Source organism: Neopsephotus bourkii, unplaced genomic scaffold (genome assembly GCF_033783945.1).
Source record: "Neopsephotus bourkii isolate Nb327-2 ecotype Australia unplaced genomic scaffold, CSIRO-AGI_Nbou_v1 NB_795, whole genome shotgun sequence".
Taxonomy (NCBI): domain Eukaryota; kingdom Metazoa; phylum Chordata; class Aves; order Psittaciformes; family Psittacidae; genus Neopsephotus; species Neopsephotus bourkii.
The window spans coordinates 1903253-1918392 of record NW_026901291.1 but is presented as its reverse complement, the minus strand read 5'-3'; the positions used below and the strand labels follow the sequence as shown (position 1 = coordinate 1918392).

At 39.7% G+C, this 15140-nt stretch overlaps 1 long non-coding RNA gene across 1 annotated transcript in view; it reads right to left on the bottom strand.

Annotated features, from left to right (window-relative positions):
- Nucleotides 1–15140, bottom strand: part of LOC133213242 (uncharacterized) — a 60728-nt gene that overhangs the window by 45341 nt on the left and 247 nt on the right. The window lies entirely within an intron of this gene.

The window sequence follows — 15140 nt, the reverse complement described above, 5'->3', positions numbered from 1 at the left end:
AACTTCTGGGGTTAGTATTTAATAAATGTGCATTACTTGAAATCCACAGGAAAAGTGGAATTTTGATCAGCTGGGCACATTGCTCTGTATAATTATGAGTCAGAGTCCACCTCCTGCTGTTCAGAAAAACCATATTACTGAAAACATCATCTGGTGGAAAGTGTGTTAGTGCCGCTTCCCCACAGGTAACTCAGTCTCAAGTGAAATCTCCAAATTAATTTCTTTGCAAATGTGCTTTATCCTTTCACCAGAAGACTGATAGCTCTGTTGGTCTCCCAAGGAATCAGGCTTCAGTGTCCCTGGTTCCTTCAAGCACACAGACAGGCCTGTAATTAAATACATTAGTGATCCCATATGTGGAAATCTCTGTGGGGTTGGGAATCTACATTTTACTCTAGTTAATAACAAAATCTCAAACCAAAACCAGCATCTGACCAAAACAGACCTCTTCAGGTAAAGGGGCTTTTTAATGTTGTTCCTGTTTTAAAAGATACCTCTATTTCTTGTCCTCTGTTTTTGTAATTCTTACATATTACAAGATCCTGTGGCTCCAGCTCAAACTTTGACATTAACTTTATGAATTCTTAAGCATAAAGTTCTTTATAAATTGAGTTTCGTATCTGGGATATGAAAACAGATTACCCAATGTTAGCCCATCTTTTGCTGTAAAAATAAATATACCAATAGCACTGAGTACAAAACAGCTAAATTAGACACTAATATTCATGGAAAACAAGTTCCGTTAAAGTATGCCTACAAATATCTCAAAATATGGCATATTAAAAAAAATATCAAAACAACAAACCACTTTATAACACTGATACTTATTATTATGCTTACTGAAATTCCTGTATTTTCTGTCTAACCAGGTGTTGGGTACTGCTAATTACCTTTCATTACAGTTAATTCACACGTTTACTATGTGAAACATCCAAAGTAAAATAAACCATTATCAGCTGGTATGACAGTGATCTCTGACTTTCCAGAGGAAAAGGGCCTCAGCAGGATCTTAATACAGGCTGTTATTTGTTTAGGGTAACTGATGTTTTCCTGTGGCTGCTGTAGTACGGACCACAGCGGGATGAATTAAACCATTCTGCTATGAACTGCAGAGGAGCTGGGTTTTTATACAAGTGTGTGGATGAAGCACACAAACTTGTTCATATCCTTTTCCACTGCTAATTTTTGGTCTACAGATGTGGATAAAAGTCTAGCTTCCTTTGAAATACAGTTTGATATCTACATTTAAAATATCATTATGCATTTGACACAAAGGTAAATGCAAGAATAGCCAGATTTACACTGTGAACTTTGAAGCAGAGCTTAGAACTATATGGCTTGATGATCATCTTTGTAAGATGAATAAAAGAATTAGCAATAAAAATACAGTCAGTTCAGATGGTGACACTCCAGTTAAACCATTGAAAACTTTCATCTTTTCATCCTCCCAAAGATCACCACCTCAACTCCTGAATCCCCTCAATGGCTTTCTTAAAAACTTGATTCTTCAACCAGTTTCTTGTCTTTCCCAGTGTTAAATTTGAATCTGCTTTGATTTAAGGTCCAATCCATCTCATGCTGAGTGAAACCCAAATGGCAGTATATACATAAATGCCATTACATGTATACCATAAAAGCAGAAAAGAACCAGAATTGAATTAGCATTTCTCTGTAGCTTTATATGCAGTTTTAGAAGCTAACTGAGCCTACTGTGACTCTTTTTGCATTTATAAAACTGTAAAGTTTGTGATGTGCCTTGTTTCTACCTCAACATGAATTTGCTGCTGAGTTATAATTGCTTACTACCTTTAAAAGACATTTTTAACCAGAAAATGTTTTACCCTCCTTGACAGACTGGGCTACACGCAGGAGACAGGATACTCCCATTGGTATCACCTTGGCCAGCTTAAATGTTGAGGCCCCAGGTGCAATTGCCATGGCCAGTGACTTCTGAAGGTGCTGTATATAGCTCCAGCTAAAAATCCTAAGAGAGTCTTACGGGAAAGCAGCTGGAAAAAACCCCACCAAAACTGGCAGAAGAGAAGGAAGTTACAGTCCCTATCCACGGACGGCAGTCTGATACTAGCTGGACTCTAGAAGTTGGAACCAGTCCCTGAACAACAGGCAATAGCAATAACTGTGTTTTTCAGATGAACGGGATAAGACAAAGTGTTCATCTGAAAACTGGGGAGAAAACTGTATTATTTGTTTTGTTAGCTCAGTCTATCCCACTTTAAGATTTGCATTTTCTTACGTTTTCATGCATTTGATTTCCTCCAAGAAAATATCAAGTCTGCTGTGGATGTTAAGGCAATGAGAGGCTGAGGCAAGATAATACTGCAAAGAAGAGGCTTACCAACTGCCCACTGTGGGCTTTTTCTTGCATACGCTGCAAGAGCAGAGGCCAGATACTTTGATCATGAAAGGGACAGAGTTCTAATTCAAAATTATCTTTTTCTATGGAAAAAATAACAGATGCTCTGCTAAGTGACAGAAGGATCCTGGAGAACATGTTCAGAGCAGGAGCCACAAAGACAGTTTAACTAGGATGTTATTCACTCTGTACTAAAATGGCAGCCAAACCAACCTAGTTTTAAACACCACAACTGACATGGGGACAAGTTCAACCAGTGTGAGTGCTGTTCTCCAGGAAATATTGGATTCATTTCCTCCCTCATGTAGCACATGCACCCAAGTTTTTTGGCTATGAATGGCACCCCAGTTTTACTCTTCTTATGCTACTGCATGGCACTACCACATGGACAAATCCATTCCGAGCAGGGTTATTCTTGGCTATCAACAACAAATCAATTTTGTCAGAGAACTTGCTTATTTTGAAAAATTGTCCTTCATTACCCTCTTTTTTTTCTCCAGCAAAGTCAATAGCTCTGATTTTCTAAAAGGTGAAAACAAAGTGTCCATTATGCCTGAGGAATGATGATGCTTTTACTATGTGATGTTTTTATTGTAATTGTCTCCCCATTATTAATGAACTTTTTCGTTTGGATTGTAAAACTCTAGAAACAACCTTTCAAATGAAGGCAAATGCCTGTGAAAGGAAAAATCATACACTCCATCCTGGCACACATCATAAATGTTGAGCAACGCTCACCAACCAGCACCCACTTCCTTCTCTTTCAGCCTTTTAGTTTCAGGCAAGTTCCAAATATAAGATCAGACAAGATGAAGAAGCTCTATAGTTGATAAAATAGTGTAGACTTAATTTCAGTCTCTCTCATGCCAGTTCTCTAAAGCAGTTCAAGAGATAATGTTGGCCTTAATTTACGAGGATTTAAAATACTCTGGGATGAGTGAGAGAGCGCCTATCAATTTTGTAGCACTTTGATCGCGTGAGATATACTGCACTGGTACCCGTCCGGCAAAGCCTTTAAGCATTAATATCTGTTCTAAAGCTCTGTGTAAAGTAAGTCTCTTGCATGAGGCTGGAAAGCAGGATGGAAAGGAAAAGAAATTAGAGAGATCTAGTCCTCTAGATGGGGATTCATCTGTTAGGTAGAAGCAGGCCCATGGTGTAAGTAGATGCAAGTGACTGAAAAAACAATATAGACAGGAAATGATGTCATTACTATGGCAACAGCAGACTAGCAATTATGTGAAATATCACAGAGAGTAAGAGGGAATGGTGGGGGAAATACTGATTTTCACCTGGATTCTCATATCCTAGTTCATATTTTCTTTAGCTCTACATATTATATACACCACCTGAATCTTGCCTTTTCCCTTACCAATTCAGTGGGAGAATTCATCACATGCTTAGTCTCTTAAATCACACAAGGGAAGATAGAGAATAGAAAAGGGGAGGAAAGGAAAACTTCATATACAGGTGGCAGGGAAGAACAGGAGTGAACAAAGATGGGAAACCTCCTGCACTGTATGCGTGATGGACTTCTGGGGAGAGTGCCTGGAAGCAGCGAACTTACTGGTCTTTCACCTATACCAGCCTGAACACAGACAGTCACAATCTCTCTCTGCAGCACAACTTGTTTCAATGTCTGCCTCACTGTTTGCCTTGTTTTCAAAGTCTGATCTATTCTAAGGGGTTTCAAAATCTCATTTTGTCCACACAAAGGGAATTCTCTGTGCAGCTCAGCTGAAGGATGCTATATGCCCAGGCTATGACCTGTTTGCAGTTCATGCAGAATGGGTTAATCTATACCAATATGTACGAATCCAGTCCAAACCACCTGAGCTATACCTATGTGGTATTTCGTAAGCTGACTACTTTTCTAACTCATCACTGAACATCATCTGCTTCAGCCTCCTCAAGTATCTTTACCTGCTCTTTTTCTGTTCCTTTTTCACAGCACTGGAATGAAGGAGCCTCAAAAAATCTTCTCTCCTCATACAGCCAGAAGGCCTCAAGCTAAGTGGTGCTGGGGGCATGAGTGTGAGAATGCCTACCTATAAAAATCAGATTTATAACAATCTCTTAGAGAAACAGCAGAGCAGATTGGGTAGGCAGGATTTCTGTGGATGGAAAAAACCTCACTTTGAGGACAAGTCTGAAAGACAGATCATAGCACATCCAGCAGGATCAGAAAGATGACAATATCACAGTCCTGACTGCTGTGAGTAGTCCAAGTTCAGCAATATTTTCTTTCACCCAAAGGAGTAAGAATGAAAAGGAGAAAATCATGGCAAGAAATGACACAGTGGACAAGGAGGAGATCCTGGGCCTGCTCTTCTCACAACACAGCAACAGTATCTTTAAAACTCTCCTGAAATTAAGAGTATTCACTGGTTATCATGAACCAGTGTCAGGGCCGCACTGTCTTCTGCAGAGATTAGTACCTAGAATGTTTTCTTAAATATGGAGTAGAACAGTGAAGGCCATTGTACCTACGCAACAAGAGATGCTGTCAACTAAAAGAAGAAAAAAGTAAAAAACAAAGAAAAAAAGAAATAATGAGATCAGGAAAAAATATAATTGCTAAAAAAGCTTCAAGTAGGAGTCAAAAAGCTCCATTTTGCATGAATACTTCCCCATCTCTTCCTTGCTTTGTATCTCTAATTATGTATAGAAAAATAAAAAGATTAATTTCTAGCAAAGAGTATTTGTGCGGGTAGTAAATGATGAATTGTGGTGGCACATGTGGCAGCACATGCGGCTCCAAGGATACAGAACAGAGCTTATGCTCATAAACATCACAGTGCAATGGCCAAGGACAGGAATGGCACATAGATTCTGGTTTATTGGGTGCTTTTTCTCATGCTGACATTAATATTAACATACTCCGGGAGGCAGCCTGTATATTACTGATTATCAATAAAGTGGTTTAATTTTGGGTGAATGTACAGACAAAACCATACTCTGCTGCTGTTTGGCTTTTCAAAGTCCATTTATGAATAGGTGCAGTGGTACAGAACTGGAGACTGTCAGTAAGAGATTCTGGAGTCGCCAGAAAAAGCAACATATTGCTTGTTCCACAGAGAGCCCTTTAGTGGTACTACCTCCGTGGGCTGAGCTGCTCACTGCAATGGATGCGGAGATATTTCCTGTTTTACAGAGTACATACTTTGACTCATGCCAAACCTAGGAGAAGGCTATTTAATCTGACAATATTAATTAATTCCATGTAACTTATAAAACATAAGGAGTTGGGCTTGTTTCACTCGAGATGGATTCTTTACTTAGTTTAGGCTTTTTATCAGCTTTCCATTTTTCCCAGGGTTGCCAGACTGACTGCACTGCATCTGGCCTTTCACCAAGAGCAAGTGAGGTTAAAACTATTCTGAATAGTGGCAAAACCAAAGTACTATACTGAATCCCATGGATAGTTGGATAGAGCACCAGGATGCCAAAAATATTGCCAATTATAGCTCTCTCAGCCAACATTTTACACTTTTATGATAGTTTAGACAGAACAAGGAAATGGAGAAATGCAATCCACATTAACAGGCTGAGTCGTACACCCATGCTCATAAACATCCCTCTAGAAAAAAAGATTTAAGTGTGATGACTAAATATTACCTGTCTGGATCGACATTACAGGGCAAATTATAGCCACATATGCCATCAATGACTCAGAATTGTTGAGGATGACAGTAAAGTCAAGAGAGAATGATAGTAAAATCAAGGGGATTTATACCAGAATAAAATGTCTATGAAACAATCTAATGCAGTGATTTTTGCAATAGCAAATGCCTTCAACTTAGCTTCAACACTTCTTTAACTGGATAAAGCCCTTTATAGCTACCAACGCATGATCCAAATTGCTGGAAACTGCTACACTGAGCATGAAAAATGATCGCTGTTGTAATTCCATAGATCAGTATATGTTATCGTACTGGAACAGGATTGCAATCACTATTAATGGAACTGCAGGAATGGTAGTTTCTGGGTGGAAGTAAAATTGGGAGGGAAAACCCGTAACCATCAACATCTCCAAAGAGCAGTGCAGCACTGCAGAGAGACAGGAAGAAGATAAGTCAGAAATATTTTACTGCCCTGCTGGGTTAAGTTTTGTCATTCAACCAACTATCCAGCAGGTTGACCTACATCTATTACCGTCTTTCCTGGTTGAAGAGGAAAGACTTCCAAACCTTTGAATAACAACACATGAAATCTGCAGTCATTTTAAGTGGAAAATATTACAAACGCTAACCTGTTTAAAACATTCAAATTGTTATTATCCACTTCCATCATTCCTTCCATATTCTGTTCTATTTTTTCTTGCCAAAACAAAACCTGTTATATAAGTTTTTATGCCTCCCTTTGTGTGTTCCTTCAAATACGCTTCTGTTAATTGCTTTTCCTCTGCCTTTCAAATTCAGCCAACGCCACTTTTTGCTTGAAGCCCAAAACTTTCTGCAGTCTGCTGTTTTTCTGTTTTTAAATTAGTTCCTATTTGACATTTCCAGATCATCCATTTGGCTAGCAATAATGTGTGTTTTTAAACAACAGCAAGGAAAATAACCTCCCCTCACGGAGCAGTGAGGGAAAGAGAAGGAAATGCTGCATCATTTGCAATGCCCAAGCAGCAGGTTCTACATGGCTGCAGCCAGGCTCTGTCTCCTCAGACACCATTTCAGGTCAGTACCAGTCACACAGTATTACCAGCTCGTTCCAACGGCAATAACTGCTTTAAGCCCTTTGGGTGAACAAACCATAAAGAAGCTAATTAACAATAAGCCTGGGTGGACACAGCTGAGGAGAAAGGAAAGAGGCACCAATATGTTTACAAATGTTTAGAGTTCAGTTTGGCTTATATAATGCAATGGAAAACTCACTCCAAAATTATATGAGCTTATAAAAAAGAAACAGCTTGTGGTTCAGGATATATTTCTCCTGCCAGAAGTCAGGAGTCCCAAAAATTCTCTTAGAAAACCTATGGGCTGACACTTGGGCTGACACTGTCAACAGGTTCCTTCTCGAACACCCATCCCATTTCTGTGAGGCAGAAGGTTAAATGGGTGACTCCAAAGAACATAAAATACATTGCGTCTATCTCTTTGCACAGGAGTCTGAGACTGTAATCAAACCAGATAAATGACCTCCTGACAAATCCTTCAACTTTGGAAGTAACCTGAGTGACTTTTTTTCCCTATCACAACAAGAAGGAGAAGACATGAAGTCTTTGAATATTTCACATCTTCATACTGCAAAGTCTTACAGTATATTGAGTTACAGGGATAGAGGTATATATATCACTGATATTTCTGCACAGTTTGAAACTGGGAGTAATAGAGATAATCCATCTTAAATCAGCCTGAATCCTGCTTTGGATTTGAGCACCTCATTTTCAGCACAGTCCTTAAGTGAACACCAGATTGTGTTCACTGAAGTGTTAACATGGTCAGCACAAAGGTCTTGCCCTGGTCAGTGCTGTGTTGGTAAGCAGCTACATTTCAATAACTCACAAGCCAACATTTCCTCTCTGCTTGCTTCACTCTTTTTTGGAGACATTGCTACGCTTCAAGCAGAAGAGCAGTGTGCCTCTGGCAGTATCTGCTTCCCAGTCTGTCATAGGAAAAGTAGTTATGTCCTCATGAGGGGGAAGCCACAAGTCACTGTCTGGACCTGAATGACTGATTTCAATTTGTCATGAGAGACCGGGCAGGCTTCTATTCCACAGAGGAATGAAGATTCATGGCAGCCTCTATCCTCGTGAGTCCAGGTTTAAAGTACCGTATAAGACAGATATGAGAACTTTATAAATGGAAAAGACCTGGGCATGAAGATTTGAATACAAACCTACACTAACACTGCAGTTAAGATACCCTGTAATTGTTTTGCTGAACTGAGACCTCAATAAAAGGTTGCCGTTTTTGTTTGCTAATCAGGCTTAAATCTTCTCAAAAGGATTAGTGAACATTCCCATAGCACCACTAAAATGTACTGCCTTTGTTTTCAAGTGTGTAGCTGCTTCTGCTGGGTTTCACCATCTGTCCATTCATAATCCTAAATACTCACTGTCATCTTCATTTGGACATTTTCTTTTTTACAGTGCCTACTGATTTCAGTATCAGCTCTATCTCCTGTTACAGGCGAGAACAGAGAGCAAAAAAATATAGTAGACTTGGAAACTTTTAAAAGCTTAATTTTTTATGCCGTCAGCTTTCTGCTAACTTCTGAAAAACAGATTATACCTGTTGGTACGGTTAGCTAACAAGAATGGAGTGAGGTTGTTTGAGGATGGAAAGGTTAAACAAGACTGCTCTGTCATTAGGGATGGTGCTGTCTGTGAAAATCAAGCACTTTGCAGAGGCTTCGTTCTGCGATCACAGCAAATGTTTCATATCGGCATCTTTCCCAGCGTGAAATCAGAGCTGATCCTGTTGTTTCTCTGCATCAGTTACCACTGCAGCACATCCTCAGCTGCCCTTTTTTCTTTTTCCCAAGGACATATATTTCCTCTTGCTGGGAATTCACATTAATGAACCCTTTGATTTTGCTGAGTCCCTCCCTTTACATTTCCCCAGGGATGCGTGTGAGGCTGAGCACCACAAAGAAAGGCTATCCAAATGAGTTGTGTTTCCTCTTTGTAGGGAAGCACACGCTCTGCTGTCAAGGTCTCTACTGCTGAGGAAAGACAAAGTTTATTGCTGTTACTCTGCCTTCTCAAGCCTTTATTTTGCAAGATATTCCATGCTTAGAGATTTGCTCTCACATTTATGTAACACAAGATCTAATAAAAGACTACCCAACCAAGAAGATAGGGGTTTTTAACTATTGTTTTGCAGAAGAACACTCTGCAGAGGAAGCAGCAGCTCTCTCACTATGTAACCCAACTTCATCAAAATGGTATTAAATAACGTCTTAGATACTCAGCTTCCTGACTTACCATCCCCTTTAGTTACTGAATGCTGGGCAGGTTTTTTAACATCTTTCATCTTTCTACAATCATTTTTTTCATCTTCACTGTTCTCAAGTACCTTTCTCTAGACAAGCTTTTCCATCCCTCACTATCCCTCATTTGAAGCCTTCTGTCACTTGTTTGACAGGAAAGCCATCAGTATATAAAAGTTTTTGTTCCTTGACATGAAAGTACGAGAGATTTTAGTTCTTTACTTGAGTATTTTAACTCCTCCCAAAAGCTGCCTAATTATTTTGTGAGATTCAGAATTTTCTGTAGCCCCCAAACCAGCCAGTAAAACAGTTTGTGTCCTTAAAGAGCTGTAAAAATCACCCGCAATTTCTATCCGTATGTCTTACAATGCCATACTGAGAAAGAATATGCAATTAAACTTGACCAAGTTCTTTTACCGCTAACAAAATAACAGCAAGTAACATAAACCCAGCAATCAGTGATTAATAACCGTCTGCAAAATTTCATCCATGGAGTTTATGGAACTATTTATAATGGAGAGGAATATCAGCTGAAAATAAAAATACCAAGCGGTACATTAGTAACCATTTCCTAAAATCAAGACCTCTCACTGGAAGAAACCAGGACTCCAAGCTGCTGTGTAATGTTTATCAACAAGAGATCTCAAAGCACTTCAGAAAGGATGTTAATAGCCTCGCCTCATAAAGGAGCATCTACAGCACAGAGGAGCAAAATGAGCTGCCATAAGATTGAGGCCAGATTGGTTTCCCATCTTAATATACCAAAATATACATATTTTAATGGTAAGACCGTAAGTGAAATCTGAGATCCTCAAGGCTACTTAAGGAGGCCATGACCCATTGATAAATGCCTCATTTGAACATTATCTGCTGTAAGGCACTGAAACAATATTGATTCATTTAAACCTGACAGGGGCAAGTAAGTGACTAGCTCTATAATAAAACCAGTTCTTCTCCTATATGTACAAAAAGTGAAGAAATGAAGCATGAAAATACCGAAAAGACCCTAAGTCATCCTGCAGCTTTTCCCTAATGCAGTTCAGCTATATCCATCCCACTACACTTTCTGACACTTTGAGAAGAGCTGAAATGAGAGAATGGGGTGTTCGGACTGGCAAAGACAGCTCAAAGCTGGAAGTCTCTGATTCCCTACTAATAGTCCCTAAAATGCTAACTTTGTCTAGGAAGAGCGAGTGACTTTGCTAGTGTGGCACCTCATAGATCTGAGGTGCCATATCTCTCACCCCTTGGATGTGTAATGACATTGGAGAAGTCTGGATGAGGTTGACTGCCCATTAATTACTGAACTGTACTCTTAAATAAATAAAAGCTAGAGTAAACATAATACAAAAAATATTCATTATATTAGCACAAACAAACAAAACAAAGAATTTCTTTAAACAGAGGAACACTAAAGAAGTGGCACAGGCTTGGATGAGGATTTCAGTGATTAGTGAATGTAGACTGAATTCTGGCCTTATATTGCCAGAAAAAATATCACTGTGTAAACAATATAATCTTTATTTTAACACATCCATACTCATAATATTTTATAGTTTCCTGATGTAAAAGAAATCTTTCTCCCAGCATGTGCAGCACTTCATGAGCTTAAAGGTAACGTCTACCTGGAGTCATGGATACACACATTATGCACAGTAGAGATTTAAGGATAGAAACTATTTATCCTATTGAAGACAGCCAATGTATTTCCTTATGGCCATAAGGAAAATCGGACCATTTCCTATAGTAACAAGGCAACCACAACAAAAATATATTTTTGTATAATTCAGAACTATAATAAGATTGATTGTAGGTTAATATCTATGTAAACATACGGATATTTTTTCCAGGGCAAAGAGTGAGCTTTCTATTTCATTTATATAAAGGAATATATATTTGAATAGGAAATCATTAGGAATAATTAGTTTCTGTGAACATGCACTGAGTTTGTCTAATTTGGCTTTATAGCATTAGCCACTGCAAAATAACACTCAAAACAAATTAAAATGCTTTACTGAAGCTGAAATGGACAATTTTGGAATGCAGAACAATAACGCTCACAAGGGCAAGGGAATCAGACACCTGAATGAGGAAGTGAAGCTTTAAAATACTGAGGAGGTTGAGAAAAGTACATAAACTACATACACATATGTATTGAACCTCAAGATGCTTTGGGATGTTTTTCTAAACAGCAACTTCAGCTGCCATTACAAGTAGTACTGAAATCATAGCAAATTCAAAAGCAATTTTGAGCTTCTTTTCTCAAGTGACACCATACAGCTCTGGGATAAATTACTTTCAGATGCTTTAAAAGTAATTTAAAACTTACCACTTACAATAAGGAAAACATTGTTTATGAATGTTTTATAATCATATTATGGAAAAATCCATCTTTGCTCAGATGATGGCAAAAAAAAAAAAAGAAAGATTGAGAAAAAAGGCTTTGGAACAGCAATACTTGCCAGGTTACTCCCACTAGGTCAGGAGATGACAATAATGGCTTTTACTTATACCCAGTGCTGTTCAGAAAATGACATCTACTTAAAACATCTTTAACAGCTCCAAAAATTATTCTATTACAATATTAATAATTAAAAATTACTTCCAAAAATGGATCAAACATAATTTGCATTATCGAGTAAACCCTGCAGGAGCTGGGAATATAGAAAGAACCAATATGCAAAGAAATTAGACTTAATAAATTTTGTAGCATTTTATTCACCTCACTGGAGATAGTAATAGAACAGATCAGTAATCTATGATGATTTGAATTTATTTCCAGACAGTATGATGAAATGGCAGAAGAGGGCAGGTGTAGCATGAAGGAAATGTTGGAGACCTGTGCTCCCAGCCTGGCTGAGCTTTGAGAGCAGACAAAGGAGATGGTTTATTTGTGTGTGCTAAAGAGGTGCTCCTGGCCTGGAGGAGTTCAGGAGCCATCCTGCACCTGTTGGGTCCCCAGGGCCACTGGCCCATGGTGCTGCTATGGGCAGAAACCTGGAGGCTCAAGCAGGAGCCAGAGAGCTGTGGCTGAGATCCTCTGCAGGGCAGCATCTAGAGGGTTTAACCCAGCCACGCACACAGTGACTCAAGTTCAGTGTGACTGTGGCAGTAGAGCCACATCTGTCACTTGAGAGAAAAGGCTTGAAACAGGAGTTGAAGGGGATGGAGCATCACAGCTTCTACACACTGTGATGCCACAGGTCTTACTGAGATAGAGACACCTTTTCCTCCCTGCTCAACAGCTTTTTGTAAGAACTATGTTTATGAAAGAAGTAATGACAATGGCTGTATTACTGAGTGAGCTAAGGGAGAAGGATGAAAAGTTTGTTGCCTTAAATACCCGAGTTGCCTACTTTGTACAGTGGTCCTTGGCATCCCTGGATTCTGGTACCAACCAGTTGTATGGGGCACAACATTTGTTCTAACTTGATTTTGCTACTGTACGCACCTAAATGATCTTGTTGGTTGGTTTGGTTTGGTTTTTAAGCACAAAGATAACTCATTTTTCTGTTTCCCAGAGCATACCCAGGTAGTCTGCTTCTTTCTGCAAACTCGTAGCACAGAGGAATCATGTAGCCTTTGTTTATAGCCTGATTATGGAACTGATTTCCCTTTTCTTGTACTTGTATTCCTAAATTGTCATCTAACCGAAAATCTCTCTAAAGGCAGGATTTCCCCTCTGTTCAAAATCAGAAAAACATTGGATCTCAAAAAGAAAAAATACTTTCCTAAAGCTTTACTAAAGTATAAAAGGCAAACAACAAGTAAGATGAAGATTTTAAACATGTTTCTGTGAAAACAAATTTTCACCTCATCAGGAGGAAAGCTGTAGTGAAACAGGTTTGCCTTGAGGAGCAGCACTGCCCCAGGGCAGCTCTGGTGACGATCTGAGGGAAAACCACAGGGTATTTGGTTCCTTTCCCTGAGGAAGAGGAGGCCATGGGCCTCCTGCTCTGCCCCTGCCCTTGCATTCACTGCCTCCCCTCTCCCCACCCCCTGCAGGCAAAGGAGCCAGAGAAATAGGGGGAAAGATAGTAACACCTTGGGTCACATCAATTCCCAGAACAGCAGCCTTGTTTATCTGCATGAAGAGCAATGGTAGCAGTGCCATGGGCAGCAGTGGCACAATGAAGTGCCATTTACCCTCATTTCCTTACACAACAATGCAGAAAAGTCATCTGATTAAAGGGGCAGCTCTGCACTTTATTGCTCTTGATTTCTTTCTTCTTCATGAATCTCTGGATAAATTCAACCTACTTTTCAAGAGCATCAGAACAACCACAGGAGCATTTGAGAGCTAAGGCAGCAGTGGGATGTACCAGACATACAGCTTGAGCAGTCACAGCATTGCACTGATAGAAACTGAGTATAAACATCCCCTTTAAAGCCTGAAGGGAGGAGAAGAACTGATGTTTCTGTTTATGAAATTAATAGGTCCAAAAAGCGTAGCATGCTGAGACATCAGGCTGTTAGCAGGAGCCCTGCTGACAGCCCACTTAGAGGGAAAAAAAAAGCCAACAAAGCTGTGACAGTGGATTAGGTTGAGGAGTTGGAGCTTTTTGCTTTGTTTTTTTGAAGATGTATATAGGGAAGTCAGCAACCTATTTCAATGATTGCTTCTCCAAGTCTAAAAATAACACACAACCCTGTCCCTCTGTGGTCAGTCAAGAGCCCTGGGCAAACACCCAGGAGATGGAGGTGACACAGCACCCTATCCATGGGGACAACACTACTCTAAACAGCTTGGTGGCAAGGGGCAGACAAATGGCTATGTAAATAAGCAACCCCTTAATATTTACCTCTCCAGCACCCTAGGCTAAAATTGCGACATTTATAGGCACAGTATGGGACCTGCTGAGGTCTTTCTTTTTGAAAGTAATTGATCTGTTCATCAACAGATTTTTTCCACAGTAATTACCACAATCTGGGGTAACTGCTTTAGGGTGAAGTATTAGAATTAAAATGAATACACATAACTGGTCACCAGATGTCACTGTCTTGTCATTCCAACATGGCCAGGAAAATATAAATCCATCAGCAGAAAACACAAAGACATCCAAACAAGAGGTAGGAGAAAACCTGGAAATGAGGACACAGCTCCTTGTCAAGTCAGCAGAACTGGAAGAAGATGTCATGGTTTACTTTAGCACGTCTGTCAACTCTGGTATAATCATTGATTTATTACATTAATTTCTTCCCCATTGGTAGATGCTTCTGATTACCTTACAGATGTAGAAACTCAAGATGACCAGCGACACTGAGCATGCTTCCACTGAAACCAGACAGGTCTTTATGGTCAAGATTACAGTAACCAGCTCAACCGGCTTTCTGAGGAACTCATTCTATTGCACATCTTTCAGGCAAACTCCAGTGCTGTGGTATGTACCTCCAGTTGGACATCCCTCAAAGTGATGCTAATATTGAGGTAATATCAGTAGCTCCTTGTCAAATAACACATCAGCATTAAAAATACAGCTTGCCCACTGCTTGACTCCCTGGTGTCACAGGGAGGGCCAGCTAGGCTATTACATTGTCCTGGAGCAAGCTGTGGTTCACGTAACAGGCTGTTCTGGACAAGGGCAGAACTTTCTGGGGTTTTAAACACTACTGCTTTCCATAAGAGGAATGTTTCACTGGTAGATTCAAATCCCCAGGAATGTGACTTTGAGCTCTTACCCATTCTTTGCACCATTTTGGAAAGTGTTATATAACGATTTCAAAGGCACAGTGCATAATATGGGAACAGAGGGGGACTGTTCGACTGCAATCAGTGAACTAGAAAGGTGAGTTGATAGCTACCTGTAGTTGCTCTTGGATAACATAGTCA